Consider the following 13,540-nt stretch of genomic DNA (forward strand, 5'->3'; position numbering starts at 1 on the left):
TAACATACGTCTTATTAAAGCGGATAGATTAGATAAAGTCACTGTACTTCATGCAGCTTGTCTGACGTAATAAAACACTTGTATACGTTCTTTTTCATATATTCTACACGTTAGCCAATTGGTATTAGTTGAGTATTGGTGATTAGCACAATTTAATCCGAAATAAAATATTTTTGGATCGCTTATACAATATTTGTTTAAGTCTGTCTTTAAGTGGTTTTTGTTCCAAGACATTTGGTACGATATTTGACTGAATACTGAGGTTTTATGAATGGTTTGTGCGATTTTCTGTGCTGTTTTCGTTACTGTAAGATTCATATACATGTAGGCCTACTTCCTGTCAAAACCAAACATCTAAAGGTGTTCTTTAATTTTCCTTCAATTTTTTTGTTGCTGTCAAAATGCAGACTTTGTATTTACAATGGTGTGATAGAGTTGGATGACTATTCAAAGGTTACAGAAAAACAGTTTTTGGGGCCTCGTTGAACTATAAGCATTAGACGAAATTCTCAAGTTGGAAAATATTGCCAGCATTGAGCAAACTATCTTAAATCAACTTGCGTATAATTTGAATATCAAAATCATTTATTTGTTGAAATTCTGCAAACCCACTTTTGATATTTTCAAACTTTTATCAAAATTACGTAAAGGCTACCGAATGTTAAGTAGGCCATGTTTGATATTTTTAACCAAACCACATATTCTTCGACATAGTGTCAGATGTGTGGGCAATTTCATCACACAGGTGTGAAAACAAGATATACAGTTAAAATGAATTGATATTGCTCTCGTCATTCATCTAGTACTTCTCCGAAATTGAATAATAAATGCTGTGACATTGAGCATTCAGTCCTCTATCAATGAACATCCTGCTCATCTTCAAAACGTCTTTGTTTGAAAATCTTCGCCTGGGTTCAAAATTTGTCTTTCGGAGTTAGTCAAATTAACTTCTCATCAATCATGCTACTATTTATATGAGCATAATTATTTGATATTACCCTGCCTGTTTGGCCGTTTAAATGTTTCTTTCTGCAGCTAAGTATTTTGGCCATAACTTAAGAACTACACAAGATAAAAAAAAATGCATTTATTGTTCAAGTTAAAATGTTCCCACGTATGTCACTGTATTTCCCAAACACATAGTTTCAAAGATATTCTTCAAAATGTCTAACATTTACATGATTTTATGATATTCTTCAAAATGTCTAATATTTACATGATTTGAATGGTAATCCATATAAAGATCAAATGTAAAAGGTCAATGTGTCTGGAAGGGAATTTTTATTTAGAATTTTCTCAACCTATTTCTATCAAACTCCCAGGGGTGATACCTCGCATAAGATTCGAGTTCCAATAGATTGAGAATGCTGACATTCTCTGTAGAAAAGTAACATGCATGTAAGGAGGGGCGGGGGTGGGTGGGTGGTTGGGGAGGCAGAAATATGCCACCATATAGCTTGTATCATAATCTTATAGTTGTACTGATAATGGATTTTTGTGTACTTTGATAATCGTACTTATTGTATACTTAATGTACTCATGTCACGGGTGATGCAATATTACTCATCACACTAGTCTTAACCTATTCCATTAATCCTAAATGAAAAAGGGTACCATGTTTTAGTTGACATATCATAGACACTACATGAAATTCCATGCTCAGTACCTACATCCCCCGTGTCTGAGAGACATCACTGCCACATGCTCAGTACCTACATCCCCTGCGCCTGAGAGACGTCACTGCCGCATGCTCAGTACCTACATTCCCCGAGTCTGAGAGACGTCACTGCCGCATGCTCAGTACCTACATTCCCCGCGTCTGAGAGACGTCACTGCCGCATGCCCAGTACCTACATCCCCCGCGTCTGAGAGACGTCACTGTCGCATGCTCAGTACCTACTATTCGCGTTCAACCAGACGCTCGGCAATCTCCGTAAATCTCCGACAAGCATCTTCGAATATTTACGGAAAAAGCAGAGCGTCTGGTTCAATCGGAACTCCTCGAATGTCTCGCGCACTCGACATAGATCTCGGATGGCCAATTGGCAATGCATCAAATTCACTCATGGATGCCACCGTATTACATCCGAGATCTATGTCGAGTGCGCGAGACATTCGAGGAGTTCCGATTGGCGTCTGGTTGCACGAGACTAAGTACCTACTTCTCCCGCGTCTGAGAGACGTCACTGCCGCATGCTCAGTACCTACATCCCCCGCGTCTGGGAGACGTTACTGCCACATGCTCAGTACCTACATCCCCAGCGTCTGAGAGACATTACTGCTGCATATGAAGGGTGAATTGAAAGAGTTGGTGTAAATACAAAAATTACGATATAACTACGTCATTGTGATTAAGTCTTCAATTTCAGAGGATGTTGATAAGAATACAGAAAACCACCACATAGTGATCCGGACAGAGAACAATATGGAAAAATGACGGCTTTATCATAGATCACCAACTTCACACACACACCCCCTCCCCCCTCTCTCTTTCTCATCATTAGCATTAGTCGAACTAAGCCAATAGAGAAAATAGAAAGGAGATGATATTTTTTTGGTATCAATTTTGGGGTATTTTCCTCGAATTTACCTTGTGAAGAATTCTGAAATGCATTGTCGCATTGCTTTCATAGATAAACATGTTTGTGTTAAGAGAAACGCATGTTATTCTTTCCCAAGGTCATGTTTAATGATATTGTAATTAATTCTTAATTGATAAAATCTTTCATAGGAGTAAAACAGCAAGTCATCACTAAAAGGAAGAAGCCATTATGTTTCTATAGACCCAAAGAAGGGTAGAAAATTAATGGGCAGAATATTGATAAATAATTCATCATTAAATGACGAAACACCATTCATTTTATCTCGCTTTTAAACAGATATAAAAGACAGTCAATTTTGCTTTGTCCCTCATTATGTCTTTTTGAATTCACCAGAATGTTTTCATATGAGTTGTAAAAGTGGTCAAATTTCATATTCTGAAAATAGATAAAACTTTTAATTAAAATGACACGGACTGAATCAGGCTTATTGATGTTGTTTATGTTTGAAGTCAATGCGAACCTACCGTATCGATAATAAGAAAGAGTACTCCGCGCCACCCAAAATCAAAATATATCAATGTCGTCTTTTGAAATATGTCAGATTCGCGAAATCTAGCTATCTATAAAGTAATAATATGATATGACATATTGTAACTTTAGAAACATGGTTGGAATTTGGGACGTGTATACGGTTTGAATACAGACCGAATCATCCTATAAGTCATACTTCAGAAGGTTCACGTCAGATTGATATACATGTAACTTCACATTTTCATTACGTATTTGCTGTTCAAAAGCATACTTTACGTCACATTTCCTAATTCGGGACAATTTGGGGCCAGGGAATGAAACATCTAATTTAATTTGTGAATGCAAGGAGCTTGAAAATTCGTTTCTCAATCTCTGCTTAGATCCTGTTTATTAATCACATGGACATTATAAAGTCGACAATGTTCAGATTTAGATAGATCTAACTGCCAGTACAAATGTTCACCTATTGAACAGATTATCGACAGCAGACGATTCAATGCACAACCCTGAAAATAGATTCTACATTGATTGTATATTATTCACCAAGTCAAATTCAGGTATTTCATCTAATATCAATTATTAAAGATTCCCTAAATAGAAACAGAATAGGCCTATTCGTGCGACATTACAATGCCCAGATATTTCATCAACGGACGGAAAATTATATCCCGCTATCGTTTCCTCATTTCCATATGAATAAGTATACATGAACTTTTTCAATAGTACAGTACTCTTTGTGTGTTTGTTGCTATAGCTGTATTTTTCTGTAACATTTTGGGTGAGATATGAAAGATGCAAAATAATACCAATTTATATTTTTACGTTTATTGGTGCATACGTATAATTAATTAAATGAAAAAGCTTATATTTAATCCATAGCTAATATTTTGTAAACAAGAGAGGTGGTATACATACATATGTGCAATTACTTGAGAATTTGATGCTTTATGTCGCGTTAAAGATTTATAAAAACGAAATGCATTGTAGAGTAGACAATTTGGATGATTTCAATATACAAAACCATTCAGCATTATTCTATAGGAGTGTAATGTTTTGCAGTAAGGTACTACATCATAACAAACGATATATATATATATATATATATACATATATACTAAAATGACCAACGACACGAACAACCAGACAATCTGGTTGTTCGTGTCGTTGGTCATTTTAGTGCTTTGTATAATTTTTTTGTATTTGACCTTGTATCCGTGTTGTGGATCCGACAGTGTTGTTGGAACTTAGTGCGATGGGACTCCAAAGTGCGATGGTCACGCCAAACCCCGATGGTCTTCGCCAAACCCCGATGGTGTGACACGCCAAAGTGCGATGGTCTGACACGCCAAAGTGCGATGGTGTGACACGCCGAAATCCATTGGTTTGTGAACGACACAGTGTTGTGGTACAGACGGTACCAACCGTGTGTTGTTTCACTAAAATATCAGTGCAAAATCCATGCATAAAAAATAAGTTCGACTTATTTCATTACCATCTAGTTGTCGTGTTATTAAACACAGCATTTTCCAACGCGAAATCGTATAGAGTGTTTTGCATTATAGCATATCCCCAGGATTTTATTAAGTGTACGTCAAAAGTAATAAATGACCATGAATTAAAAAATGTTTGGGCGAAGTAGATAGTTCGACAACAAATGTACTTTGCCGTTCTCACTATCCTCAACTTGTATTCCTTGTCGTTGCTGTCGTCCGTGTTGCATTTCGTCGGTTTTATTTTGAAAGACGTTAAGCATGACAGCACAATGACGTGACGTCACAAACGTTACTGAACTCCGCACCATCGGACTTTGGCGTGGCCATCGCACTTTGGCGTCCGTAACGTTAACAAACCATCGCACTTTGGAGCGACCATCGCACTTTAGAGTCTTACACACACACACACACACACATATATATATATATATATATATATATATATATATATATATATATATGCTGAATCACTGAAAATATCATTAAGATTTATTCATACAAAAACGGCATATATTACCAAACCAATACAGCGAGGGGACAACTCTCCTGCGTTTGAAAACTCGGATGCAATAGATACAATTCATGTATACAGTTTTCAACTTTTTTCCCGAATCGAGGGTTTGTGATCCAACACATCTCTCTTGTGTTTTTTGTATCACGCTTCATTTTCTTTATATAAATTGATACTCTCTACCATCATTATTCCTTTTTTCTTTCTCAATCTCTTTCAATATTTACTTTTATATATCGACACATTCTATAAGATGTAATAGGCATTTTTTCCCTTCAAAATATTTTTAACTAATGGAAATTAATCCGAGCCCACACCCGATAGTTCCTTTCTGATAGTTATAGAATAAGTCTGGAGGATAAAATGTCAATATCAAAAAAATGATTTACAATGGAATATAAGACCACTCTTTTGTAAATTAATATTCTCTCTGCAAGATACCTCATTCGAAGATCAACAAGGATCACTCCTCTGAAACCTTACAAAGTTCTCAGTAAAGCCTGTGATTAAAAACACATCAAGAATGCATGTGGGCGGCGGAAAGGGTAAAAAAGACGTTAATGCAAAACGAACAATTAATTTCAAAAACATAGTGAAATACAAAACAAACCAGCTTAAAATAAAATCAACAGACTCCGTTGCAAAACCAACAGTCATTAACTGAAAAAAGACAGACATTATCTAAATCAACGCTAGATGGAGCGCGAGTCTATCTACGTAATCATTAAATGTACACATATTTTGAAAAAACAACTACTACTATTATTATTTCAACAACAATAACTACTACTACTACTACTAAGTACTACTACTATTAAAGCAACAATAAGTACTACTACTTCTACAACTACTATTACAAAAACAACAACTACTACTACAACTACTGCTATAACTTCTACTACAACAACAACAACAGCTACTGCAACAACAAAAACAACAACTGTTACTATTACAACAATAACTAGTACTATTAATACTACAACAACAATGACTAGTACTATTAATACTACAACAACAATAATTAATACTACTACCAATACTACAACTACTGCTACTAGTACAAAAACAACAACTACTACTGCAACAACAACTATAACAACAACAACTACTATTATTATTACAACAACAACTACTACTACTACAACTACTACTATTATTATTATTAAAACAACAACAACAACAACAACAATTATTATTATTATTATTACAACAACAACTACTATTATTATTATTATTATTATTACAACAACAACAACAACTAATACTATTACTACTATAACTACTACTACTGCAACAACAACAACTATCACTATTACAAATACAACGACTACTTCTACTGCTATAATGTCTACTTCAACAACAACTACTGATGAGACAACAACAACGCCTATTGCAATATTAACAACTAATACTACTGCTACTATACCTACTACTACTGCTATAACTATTACTGCAACAACAACTACAACAACTACTACTAATACTAATGCAACGACTACTTCTATTACTACTACTATTACTGCTACTACTACTACTACTACTACTACTAATGATAATAATACATGTACGCAACTTCTACTACTACTACTACTACTACTGGTAATAATGATGATAATACATGTACGTAACTTCTATTACTATTACTACTACTACCACTACTACTACTACTACTACTACTACTACTGATAATAATGATGATAATACATGTACGTAACTTCTATTACTACTACTACTACTACTACTACTAATGATAATAATGATAATAATGATGATAATACATGTACGTAACTTTTATTACTACTACTACTACTACTAATGATAATAATGATGATAATACATGTACGTAACTTTTATTACTACTACTACTACTACTACTACTACTAATGATAATAATGATGATAATACATGTACGTAACTTCTATTACTACTACTACTAGTACTACTACTACTACTACTACTACTACTACTGATAATAATGATGATAATACATGTACGTAACTTCTACTACTACTACTACTATTACTACTACTAATGGTAATAATGATGATAATATATGTACATAACTTCTAATACTACTACTACTACTAGTAGTACTACTACTACTACTACTACTAATGATAATAATGATGATAATACATGTACGTAACTTCTACTACTACTACTGCTATTACTATTAATGATAATAATGATGATGATACATGTACGTAACTACTACTACTACTAATGTTAATAATGATGATAATACATGTACGTAACTTCTACTACTACTGTTACTACTACTAATGTTAATAATGATGATAATACATGTACGTAACTTCTACTACTACTGTTACTACTACTAATGTTAATAATGATGATAATACATGTACGTAACTTTTATTACTACTACTACTACTATTACTACTACTACTACTAATGATAATAATGATGATAATACATGTACGTAACTACTACTACTACTGTTACTACTACTAATGTTAATAATAATGATAATACATGTACGTAACTTCTACTACTACTACTACTGTTACTACTACTAATGTTAATAATGATGATAATACATGTACGTAACTACTACTACTACTGTTACTACTACTAATGTTAATAATGATGATAATACATGTACGTAACTTCTATTACTACTACTACTACTACTACTACTACTAATGTTAATAATGATGATAATACATGTACGTAACTACTACTACTACTGTTACTACTACTAATGTTAATAATGATGATAATACATGTACGTAACTTCTATTACTACTACTACTACTACTAATGTTAATAATGATGATAATACATGTACGTAACTTCTATTACTACTACTACTACTACTACTACTACTACTACTACTAATGATAATACATGTACGTAACTTCTATTACTACTACTACTACCACTACTACTACTAATGATAATAATGATGATAATACATGTACGTAACTTCTATTACTACTACTACTACTACTACTACTACTACTACTAATGATAATACATGTACGTAACTTCTATTACTACTACTACTACCACTACTACTACTAATGATAATAATGATGATAATACATGTACATAACTTCTACTACTACTACTACTATTACTACTACTACTACTAATGATAATACATGTACGTAACTTCTATTACTACTACTACTACCACTACTACTACTAATGATAATAATGATGATAATACATGTACATAACTTCTAATACTACTACTACTACTACTACTACTACTACTACTAATGATAATACATGTACGTAACTTCTATTACTACTACTACTACCACTACTACTACTACTACTACTACTAATGATAATAATGATGATAATACATGTACGTAACTTCTATTACTACTACTACTAGTACTACTACTACTACTACTACTGATAATAATGATGATAATATATGTACGTAACTTCTAATACTACTACTACTACTACTACTAATGATAATAATGATGATAATACATGTACATAACTTCTACTACTACTACTACTACTGATAATAATGATGATAATATATGTACGTAACTTCTAATACTACTACTACTACTACTACTACTACTACTACTACTAATGATAATACATGTACGTAACTTCTACTACTACTACTGCTATGACTATTAATGATAATAATGATGATGATACATGTACGTAACTACTACTACTACTACTACTACCACTACTACTACTACAACCACTACTACTACTACTACTAATAATAATAATAATGATAATAATACATGTACGTAACTACTACTACTACTGTTACTACTACTAATGTTAATAATGATGATAATACATGTACGTAACTTCTACTACTACTACTACTACTACTAATGATAATAATGATGATAATATATGTACATAACTTCTAATACTACTACTACTACTACTAATGATAATAATGATGATAATACATGTACGTAACTACTACTACTACTACTGATTATAATGATGATAATACATGTACATAACTTCTGTTACTAGTTTTCTTATCTATTGCTTCTATATGAAGGTTCCATGACAACATATAAGAACGTGCTTTGAGCGTACGAACATTCGAAAAGCTTAGTGGTGAGGTTTACATTTTCGGAAATTCTACATCTGAAAGAAGATTATCATCTTTAAAACACTTTCAAATTGTACACATGTTTTTATAAAAAGTAAAAGATCTTGACAAATTGCAATGATCAGTTTCCATTTCATCTCTGTATATATCTTAGTCACAATCAGCTAAACAGGTACTAGGTTTTAGTTTTGATTCATATAAAGTTAAACTTTGATGCTTTGAGCACCTTCTTCATTCTAATAAATGATAATTATTTGATAACGCATTTTGAGAATGAGTTTTATATTCACTTTAAGAACTGTATCGATTGTTACATGACATGAAATGCTTCAGTAAGTCACTATCCCAAGAGGAATGTCGGCTGAAAGTATTACAACTATTATTCAGTTTTGATCGCACGTGTAAAAATCAACTCTGAAAAGTTTAATTTTCTTCTTTAAAATTTAAAAAAAGAGATTGAATTTCAATCGACATAGTGATTTTGTTCATAATCTTTTTAGCAATAATTCCTTGTTCTTCTTTAAGATATCTGTTTTCATCTGGATGACTCTTTTATTCAAAAATATATATTAATGATGCACAATACATATACAAAATGAACATGAATTTCATTCACAGCATTTAACCATAGGCACTTTGCCGCACTTGAATAAAAATTGATAAGCTATTTACTATAGTACGTAACAAACCATTCACATATTTCTTATGAAAGGTGAAGATAATGAACCGTGATCAATCTCATAATTACTATAAGGAATACAAAATAGAGAGTTGGGCAAACACGGACCCCTGGACACACCAGAGGTGGGATCATGTGCCTAGGAGGAGTAAACATCCCCTGCCGTGAGCCCTATATCTTGATCAGGTAAACGGAGTTATCCGTAGTCAAAATCAGTGTGCCAAGAACGGTCTAACAATCGGTATGAAACACGACAGACAGCAATTGACCCAATGATAAGTTGTATTGGTAAACTAGATCATTATAACGACCACATATTTTGATAACCAGAGTTGGAAGTATTTCCAACTGGGGTATTATAACATAAGTATTAAATGAATGGTTCATCTGTTGAATTTTATTCAGGTGTCTATGTATTCAGCTAAACGATTTAATGTCCGACTCAGTGATGTGAATGAAGAGACACTATTTCAAATATCAACATCACTTTAATCAAGCTAGAACTATGTGAATGACGGGAACACATGTCCAAACGAGACATGCCATTTCTATAAATTTAAGAATATGCAAGAGCAAAGAAAGACAACTGATGCTAGTAAGACATGTTGTATTTAGATACATGTATAGTTATCTTTCTATTTTTGAATACCATACCACGCTGAAGTTAGCAGCCACTAACCAGCAGCCAATAAGCACGTAGAAGCTAGCAGCCACTGAGGAAAATCATGAAAGGACTGAGAGTACTCACAGAAAAATATTTAATTTGATATTTTAATATAATCTTAAAGGAAATTTTAAATGATATTCATGTTTTGAACTAATAAATGTCAATCGCAATATTCATGGGCAACTTAGCTCACATGAGAGGTTGTACATCAATGGTGAATTGAATTTATATCGGTAATTTGTAATGAAAGGATGGAAAGAAATAAAATTGCTCACCTGACTTTGATATTCCGCATGACTTACTAAATAAAGTATAAAAGGGGTTTGATGCCTGTTTTAGAGATCTAATCTTTGATAACAAAGCGGAACGAGCATCATGGCACAAACATCAAGGGAAGGTAGAGGACCCCTGGGCTATCAATTATCACTTTCAATTTGGGGCTGTAGTAGTACCACTCGGTGGCTCCTGGGGGTTAGGGCAGATTTGGACTCCCTATTTCTACTCTATGAGGGGAGACAGGAACAAAGTGTTCATTGATTGAAGTAGAGAATGCTAAGGGGTACTCGATGCAATGTAAAGAAGAGCTCTGTGATATCCGGAAACATTGTTTAGCTCGGCTGAGCTTTGACATTTTTCGTATCTCATGCAAGGTGAAGATAACGAACAGTGATCAATCTCATAACTCCTACAAGCAATACAAAATAGATAGTTGGGCAAACACGGACCCCTGGGCACACCAGAGGTGGGATCAGGTGCCTAGGAGGAGTAAGCATCCCCTGTTGACCGGTCACACCCGCCGTGAGCCCTATATCTTGATCAGGTAAACGGAGTTATCCGCAGTCAAAATCAGTGTGGCAAGAACGGCTTAACAGTCGGTATGAAACACGTCAGACAGTATTTGACCCATTGATAGGTTGTATTGATGAACTAGATCGTTATAACGAACATAGAATTTGCGAAATGCTGACTTCAATCGAGACTGTTGAAACCCCTGTACCATCAACTTGTTCGTCAGTAGCTTACTTCGATTTAAAAACTGAATATACGCAGAACAAGCTCTTGCATATCGAATCAGTTGAGATATATAAACACCATATGCAGGTGATATTGGAATATTGCTACATAAATATGGGAAGTTGACGATGGAGAAGCTGAAATCATCCCGTTTGTCATACCGTTGAGTTGTCAGTTTGTCGTTAATGTCTACTTTCAATAAAATATCGAAGTATGAAACAGAAGTGTCCTTTATTTCGAGCTCACAGGGATATATCAAATCGACATATGAATGAAAGTTGTTATTGTTAATAGACAAAACGTCATCGATAAATCGAAATGTCGAATTGAAGGCCACAGCGATAGGTTTTTTCTTCTCACGTAGAAGTTTTTGAATAAATTCTGCTTCATATGAATATAGAAACAGGTCAGCTAACAAAGGAACACAATTCGTGCCCAGAGGAATTCCAACAGACTGTTGGAAGACCTGATCACCAAAGACCACAAAGATATTGTCAATGAGGAACTCTAGTATATTTTTTATTTCAACTTCAGAGTACTTGTGCGTGGAATCAGAGTGGTGTTTAACAAAGTCAGTTTTTGAATGACTGATCACTAGATATGAATATTTCCGTTTTCCATTTTTGTTGAAGAAGCAACTGTCTATGATATCAAAAAGTCTAGTCTTTAATTTATCGTGAGGAATGGTCGTGTATAGTGTTGAAAAGTCATAGGTTTTAATGTTATTGATTTGGGAAAAATTCAGCGATTTCAAGTTTACTAAAAGTTCTTTAGAATTTTTTAGAATCCACATTTGATTAACACCACTTCTGGCATATGTAGTCGCACAGTAAGTTTGAAGTTTCTCCTTCACAGCTGTTAATATTTTCGTGAGGAGCAAAGATACGGGCTTGGTAGAGCACTTACTAGATCCAGCAATGTATCTTTGTTTGTAAGGGTTTTTATGTAGTTGAGGAATCCAGTATAGGTACGGTAACTCATATTCATTCGACCCATTGACTGGGATATTAAATGTGTCTAACACTGAAGCATGGTTTTGAAGAATTGCATCTTTTGAAAGGGCAGTAGGAGTGTAAGTACGATTACCAAAAGTGGAATTAATGCCAAGTTCGTTGAAAATACAGTTGTATTAATGAACCTTGCAAACTAGCTTTGTTAGCTGGAACCAAAACATATTTCTCATGCAACTTATTTAATTCTTTTATCACTTCTGGTTTACTAAACACGGAAGGATAGATGGTACGTACTTTTGTTTTCATATCTCGAATGCAGGATTCTAATATTCCTCTTATGCTTTTAACCCATTCTGACAATGTATCAAGTTCTTTTTCATATTTAGCCCATCGTCTGGCATAATCTTCGACAGAATTCATAATAGAGATGAAGTTCTGTCGCCATTTGAAAGAACGAAGTTCTCTGTATTCAGGACCTTTTAGAATAAGTGATTTGAGGTCCTCATTTTCAACTATATGAACATCACCAGTAATGACATGTCCAACTGGACTATAGTTGAAAGAAGATGAAGAACAAGAACACGTTGGTGGATTACGTATACGATGGTCTATATCTAGGCACTGCAAAGTTTGTTTATAATTAAAAAGTTTGGATGCAATAGTAGAAGTATAGCTGTAGGAAATACAGGGTGTTCTCTCATAGAGAATAAAGGGGTTTCGTGACTGCTTTTAGAGCAATAATCTTTGAAGTCAAGGCGGAAGGAACATCAAGACAAGGTAGAGGACCCCAAGGGCTATCATCTAACCCTTTCAGTTTGGGGCTGTAGTGGTACCATCCGGTGACTTCTGGGAGTCGGGACAGATTTGGAGTCACTATTTCTATTCTATGAGGGGAAACAGGGGCAATGTATCCATTCACTGATATAGAGAATGCTAAGGGGTACTCGATGCCATGTAAAGAAGAGCTCTGTAATACCCGGAAGTATTTTTAACTCACCTGAACTTTGACATTTTTCGTATCTCATAGAGAATAAAGGGGTTTGCTGACTGCTTTTAGAGCATTAATCTTTG

Source organism: Ostrea edulis, chromosome 5 (assembly GCF_947568905.1).
Source record: "Ostrea edulis chromosome 5, xbOstEdul1.1, whole genome shotgun sequence".
NCBI lineage: Eukaryota > Metazoa > Mollusca > Bivalvia > Ostreida > Ostreidae > Ostrea > Ostrea edulis.